General features: G+C 55.6%; 1 protein-coding gene across 1 annotated transcript in view; it reads right to left on the reverse strand.

Annotated features, from left to right (window-relative positions):
• Positions 1 to 6000, reverse strand: part of Slc26a9 (solute carrier family 26 member 9) — a 28089-nt gene extending 22089 nt beyond the window's left edge. Inside the window, exon 1 of the mRNA XM_046452298.2 lies at positions 5921 to 6000. The gene's annotated coding sequence lies outside the window, so the exon portion shown is untranslated. The remainder of the gene's footprint in view (positions 1 to 5920) is intronic.

The following is a 6000-nucleotide window of genomic DNA, read 5'->3' on the forward strand; positions in this document are numbered from 1 at the left end:
TCTTGGCACCAAGGTCCAGGGGGAACTACAGGTAAGGGATGGATTCCTGGAAAAAAAAATCCCATGGATGATACCCCACAGAAGGCAAGATGGGGGCACGAGCCTCCCCACGTCCCCTGCCCAGCCCCTTGCCTGGCACTTAGTCGGTACACAACAGATGCTTGTTGAGTGAATCAATAAATGGTGTTTTGGAAGAGACATGGGCAGAAATGAGTAAGGATAATGGCACGTGAGACATTTCAGTGGGAGAAGTGCAGGGTGGCATCGGAAAAGCAGCACAGCCTTTACCGCCAGAATGACCTGGGTTCAAAGATTCAGTTTCTTCATCCCTAAGTGGGGATAATAGCAGCCCCAGACAGTTGCTATGAGGATTTGACAAGATCTAGAGTGTGAAGTGCTTGGCTTTTCATAGGCATCCAGTAAATGGTAACGGCGATGATTATAATTATTAAGATGGGAGGATGCTCCCTTCTGTACAGGAGAGACTATTACCCGGCCTCCAGCCCTTCACCTTCATGACGCAGGTTGGCCTCACTCTTCCTCCATGCCTTCTATGGGATCTGCAAGGGTCTGGCTTTCCAAGTGATGTTCTTGGTGGACTCTTTGGAGGCCATGAGTGGGGAGCAGGATTTTCCAAGGAATCTGAGCTACAGACCTGGTTTCAGAGAGACTTATGTTTTGGGGAGTGAGTTCCAGGCCATCAAATAGACCACTTGCAAAGACACAGCCCAGCTGGGCACAGTGGGGCGTGGCTGTCATCCCAGCAGCTCGGGAGACTGAGGCAGGAGGATTGAAAGTTTGAGGCCAGCCTCAGCAACTTAGTGAAACCTTTAGCAACTTTGTGAGACCCTGTCTCTAGATTTAAAAATAAATAAATTAAAAAAAAGGACTGGGGATGTGGCTCAGGGATAAAATCCCCAGTTAAAAACAAACAAACAAAAAAAAACCCACCCCAAATTTTGGAAGAGGTGATGGGAAATTTTGCTTCCATACCCACCAACAGGAAGTGACCTCAGAAGCGCCTTCCGAGGCCACTCCCAAAGGCCAGAAGTTCTGGCAGTGCATTGGGAGTGGGGGGCTGCGGTGGGTGCTACTAATACCCAGTCTTACTAAGGCCTACTTTCCCAGCTCCTCACACTGATTTCCCCATTTCTGCAGTGGTACCTTTCTCCCTGTGTCTCAGTCCCTCCCCTGCCACTCCACCTTGTCCTTTTCCTACCCCTCAGCCTCCACGTTCATTGCTAATCAGCCTACTGTGGTGGTTTTGTCCCTTCTGCTATTTCCTCCCTTCCTCTTCCTCTCTTGTCCATCGCCTCTGCACCTTTACTCTGTCCTTCCACCTCCAAGTCTGGCCTCGCACCTGGACTGTTGCAATCGCCCTCTAACTGATTTCCTGGCCTCCAGCGCTGCCTCCTCCACTCCAGCCTACACCCCCTGCTCAGAAATCTCTATCTTCCTTATTTCCAGAAGAGTGAAGCCAAACCCCTAGTTTTGACAATTTTTGATGTTTCACCCTCTGGTCTTGTGTGGGTGGGTGGGTGGACTTGTTGGCTAAGTCCCTCTGGACCATCCAGGTGGGTCTGTCCAGCACCCTCTGCCAAACCAATTTGGGTCTCTGTTCACACTTTGCTCTTAACGCCAGTTGAACTGACTGACTCACTTCTGCTTTCCCAGACCTGCCCATCCTTGAGATGGCTTCCGTCCCTCCTCCTCCCCACTCCTCCTTTTGTCTACGAAACCTTTCCAGACCACCCCAGCCTGGAGCCCTCTCTCTCCTCTGGGATCCCCTTCCCGGGCCCCTCTCCAGCCTGTATACCGCTGTTGGCTTTGGTAATTCCCGGCTGTCCTTCCAGAGAAGGGAGGGAGGAAGGGGGCGGGGTGGTGGAAATCCTTCAGAGAGCATCAGGTAGGTGACTCAGGACTGCCTCTACCCCTGCGGGCAGGCCTCCAGAGGCTGAGAACCGGAGGCCAGGGAATCCCCTCCGACACAGGCTGACAGGGAAGAGCCCCCTGCTTCCTGCAACCCTGCATCCGTCCCTTCCCCATGCTCTCTGCCCCATTCTTTTCCAGAAACAGGGTGTTGCAGGGGAAAGACTTAGGGAGCTTGTTTTCATGTCTCAGTAAGCAGAACCCAGGGGCCAGTCAGAGTTGGGAAGTTATTGCTCGGAGGGAATTGAGGGCTCCCTGGGCCCAAGCCTCTCATTTTTTGGATGAAGAAACTGAGTCTTGGAGGGAGGCGGGGCGAGGCAGCTCTGAACCAGGCCTTGACTCCCACTCAAGAGCCCCTGCTGGAAGGGGCTCTAGACTCCCCTAGAGACAACACTGACCCCTGCTTTCTGGAGGTTGCCCCCCCACCCCACCCCAGTGGCATCCAGAGTGCTCCTGTTGGACCACTCTGGTGACCTTGCTCCCTAGCTGAGGAGACGGGACTGCTGGGTTCCATTTCTTCCATAGAGGGCTCTGCCACCCTGGCCTTAGCTGCCCTGGACAAGGACAAGCAGAATCTCAAATCTGCAGGCTCAGGAGCTGCGCCGGGTCCTGGTGAGGAGGCGACCTCATCATACTTTCTAATCTCAAGAAGAGGGGTGTGGGGGTGTCACTTCATCTCCAGCCAGTCCTCAGCACTGGAGGAAGGGGGTTAGGAGGGGTGGGTAAGTGTGGCCAGCACAATGGGGAGGGCCTTGCCTCCTGGGGTTCTCCAGGCCATAGGGTCCCAGAGTCCCCCAGTGAGGGGACCTCACTGTGCTGGCCTAGGGGTGGGAAGGTGAGAGGGGGAGAAGGGAGAGAGGTATAGGGAACATGGCAATCTGATCCCTAGTTAAATACACAGCTCTGCCCAGTGATGTCAGCGTCCTAAAAAAAAGAGCCCAGTGCTCTGTCGCCATAGGTGCCCTGCCTCCATCAAACAGTGACAGCCCCTCCCCTGCTCCTGCCAGATCAGGGATAAATAGCAGGTGCCATGTGACAATATTGAGGAACAAAAAGGTGACCCTGGCCCTCCCACTCTGCAGAGGAAAGCAGCGCCCGTCCAAAGAGCTGGAGAGACTTGGGGTGGGGGGGAGCAGGCAGGGCTTAAGGCAGGTAGGGGGGAAAAAGAAAAGCAGATGGGAGGAAATAGGGGTGCAAGGACGATTTCTAAGCCCAGGGAGGGGAGTGGGGACAGAGGTTCAGGGGACTTGCACAGTGGCATGGCTGGGGGATGGGGAGCCAAGGGCAAATGGAGTCTGTGGGGAGCCCCTATAATGAGTTCATGCCAAAGAAAGTGCATTGGGACCTCCTCCCAATCATTTTTGTGACTAGATCTGTCCATGTCCCTAGAGTACTGTGGGCAGAGATGGGCGCTGGCACAGTGCCCAAGTTAACACATGGGAAGCCTTGGAAGGGTGCCCCGTGGTGAGCCTGCGGTACCTCCTGACCATTATTGTTGCTACTGTCCCCTGCAGGATTCACCTTCTTGCTCGGCCACCTCAGGCAGGTCACTGTGCTTCCTTGCCTTTCTTTTCCCCTCTGCCCTGCCCCACAGCCCCAGGTCCTTACTCTCCATAGGTCCCCAGGACGGGCTAGAGGAAGAGCAGAGAGGCTTTTCAGAAGCCAGGACACCTGGGGAGCAGGAAGGCGGGAGCCTGTCTGTGGGTTTTGGTGAGGTCTGGAGGTGACTGAAGACGGTCATTGTGGCAGAGATTAACTTCCTCCTCAGCCCTGCCTGGCTGTGCGTGTGTGTGCGCGTGTGTGTGTGCGTGTGCCTGTGTATGTGTGTGTGGTGTGTTGGGGGGTGTTCCTTGACGCACCTGTGCCAGGCACGGGAGCAGCCCCGGCTTGGCCAACCTACCCTGGCGTCCTTATCACTGGTTCCTACCTGGCCAGTCGCTGTGTCTGGGAAGAGGAAAGGTCACTTTGAGGCTTCCCCTTTGCTCTGAGTGCCTCATCCAGGGTGGGAGTTCCAGGGAAAGAGTAGCCTCTGTCTGACCAGGGTGGGGATGGGAGCTGGGACAAGTAAGTGTGCTCCTGGGGCCTAGTTGGAGACTGTGTCCCTGGCAGGTGGAGGGAGTCTGTAGAGGCCTATGTACCCTTAAGGCATTTTTTAATACTTTTCTTTCTGAAATTCTCATATTTCCTGAACAAATCTCCTGTCCCCTCCTCACCCCAACCTACTCTCCTCCTCAGAGATGTGAGGGGAGGACAAATGTCCCTGAAGTGTGTGCCCTCTCTCTGGCTGCTCCAGGACTGTATCGCATGCAGGAGAGAGACTCACTGCTGGGATCCCCAAATCCCCTCTCCTTATCTCCAAGCGAACTTTCCTTCCCACTCTGGCCTCCCTGCTGGGGACAGGCGGACAGATGCTGGCTGGAGGAAATGAATTCCTGCAAGAGGAATGGAGGGTAGATGTTGTGAAGTACTTCACAATAGTGAAACCTGAACAAGGTCATGGGAACAGGCACTTGGGGTTAGACTCCTAGAGGTCTCCGAGGATTTCAGGGCTAGTCTCTCTTGGAATCAGGGTCCTGGACAAGGAGAACAGTAAAGGTCCAAGAATCCAGCTCAGAGCCAAGAGTGGCCGAGTGAAGGGCCATCTCCCTTTGAGGAGGTGTCAGCTCTGTCTTCCAAGTAGTGACCTCCTCACCCTTCAGAGCTCGGTCAGTGTGGAGCTGGTCCCCCAGTCCCTCAGTGAGCTAACTCTGATTATTTAGTACAGTTTAATACACACAAAATACCAATCATGTGCAAATCTCCTGGAGGTCTGGTCACTGAGAGAGCAAAGAAAGTCCATCTCTGCCCCCAGGATTTCATACAAATGAGCCCCAGAGCTGACTGGACCCGGAAGGTGTCTGGGAGGGCCATTCTGGAGATGGAGGTGGCACTAGAGTATGTGGTCTCTGTGCTGCCCAGGCAGGCCCTTGTCAGGTTCTGAATGCCAGGGCCGAGATGAGAGAGTCGGGGTCGGTCAGGGCCTCTGGAGAAGGTTGTCCATGTGAGTGAAGACAGCTATCGGGGGAGGCCTTCTCTCTCCGCCCCTACTTGGTGGCCTGTGTCACTCCAGGGGGCACTGCCTTAATGCTGGTCTTCCTCCTGGCACTCAGACCCAAAGGGGCCAAGTCCCGGGAAGTTGGTACTAGAAAGACTTACTTGGCCTAGGCTGGTGGCCCTCTGAGCTGATTTTCAGGAACAGAGGCACTGTCTGAGGTGGCTGGGACCCCTCTAAGCTGCAGGGTGAGCTCAGATGCTGGGAGCCAGCTGGCTCTTCATCCACTGACCTGACCCAAACCCTTCCATGCAGAAAAATTCATCATGGAGTCAGGTCCCCTGGGCCCTGCTTCCCGCTGCCCACCCGCCTGCCTGATGGAGCTGGTCCCTCCCCATCCTCTCCCACTCCCGGTTTCCTCTCCTTCCACTTCTTCCAATTTCTCAAGATTAATGGGGACAAACGAGGTTCCACGCAGTTCACACCAAGTGCCCAGAGCTGGTGGAGAAGTGGAAGAGGACCTCTGCAGAGGGAGGGGACCCAGCCACACAGAGCAGGCTGGCAAACAGGCACTCAGAGCTCTTTGCTTCAAGGCTTGAGAAGAAAGGGGAGGCACCCGAGGAAGGCCACCGTCCCCCTTTCCCTGGAAGGCCTGTGAAGGAGGTTTTGTCTCTCTGTTTGGGGGTCTTCTACCACTGCCTCTGTCCCACACACTCCTTCAACCCAGCTTGGCCTTGGCAGCCAAGGTCCTTCCATGGAAGTGGGGACCCCCTGGGCTCCTCGGAGGGCTGCTCTCAGACTCAGGGGCCAGAGTGTCCTTCCCACTGGTGCCCAGGTGGACCAGCAGCTCACCCCGTGACCTGTTGGTTCCTGTCATCCTCCTCTCCGTACCCCTGGCGCCCGCCCTCTTCCAGGGATGACCCCGGCCTTGTGGGCTGGGCTGGGCTGGATGGGCCTTACCGGTGGGTGAGTGGAGCCGGCTGGGCAGGGCTGCAGGTGTGTCTGGGCAGCGGGCAGCAGAAAGGTGTTCGTGAGGTGTG

This window comes from Marmota monax, unplaced genomic scaffold (assembly GCF_021218885.2).
Source record: "Marmota monax isolate L192 unplaced genomic scaffold, Marmota_monax_Labrador192_F-V1.1 WCK01_AAM20220418_F8-fsc00105, whole genome shotgun sequence".
In the NCBI taxonomy this organism is placed as follows: Eukaryota; Metazoa; Chordata; class Mammalia; order Rodentia; family Sciuridae; genus Marmota; species Marmota monax.